We start from the raw sequence: 584 nt of genomic DNA, 5'->3' as shown, positions 1-584 counted from the left end.
CAAGCCTGCTTTGATCGGCCTAGTGCAGAGAAAGGTGTTCTCTGGTCTCTCTACTGAAATTCTAATGAAGCATATTGAGAGCTTCGAAAAAGTCTGCAGTTTCACTCGCGTGAATGGTGTCCCACCAGACTACATCAAGTGCATGCTATTCCCATTCTCTCTTGATGGAAAAGCTGCACGGTGGTTGAACTCCCTCCCTACCGGCTCTCACTTCATGGGAGCAAGTCCGATCAGCATTCCTCAGCCATTTCTACTCTAGGGCAAGAACAACTGCATTGAGGAACAAGATCACCACCTTTAGACAGTTCACTGATGAGCCTTTCTGCGATGCATGGGAGCGCTTCAATGATACCGCAGAGAATGCCCTCACCATGGATTTGATGATGATTACCTTATGGACATTTTCTATGATGGAGTGGACTGGAAATACCAAGGTGCTCTAAACTCTTTGAGCAATGGAGACTTCATGACTCAGACCACTGATGGAGCGTTTAAGCTGATTGAGAACATGGCTGCAAGCTCAGCTAATAGAAAATAGGAGAGTGATTGCTCCAAGAAAGGGAACAGTTCTGACAGCCAGAAGA

The 584-nt window shown here is 46.4% G+C and overlaps 1 non-coding gene across 1 annotated transcript; it reads right to left on the bottom strand.

Annotated features, from left to right (window-relative positions):
- Positions 1-272: 272 nt before the first annotated feature.
- On the bottom strand, positions 273-378 carry LOC125592151. Its single transcript, XR_007328000.1, has one exon. It is a non-coding gene; the product is annotated as a small nucleolar RNA R71 (small nucleolar RNA).
- Between the last annotated feature and the right edge of the window lie 206 nt (positions 379-584).

The sequence above is a fragment of the Brassica napus genome, chromosome C8 (genome assembly GCF_020379485.1).
Source record: "Brassica napus cultivar Da-Ae chromosome C8, Da-Ae, whole genome shotgun sequence".
Classification (NCBI taxonomy): Eukaryota; Viridiplantae; Streptophyta; class Magnoliopsida; order Brassicales; family Brassicaceae; genus Brassica; species Brassica napus.
Note: the sequence above shows the minus strand (reverse complement) of the source record. Positions and strands in the feature narration are given on the sequence as shown.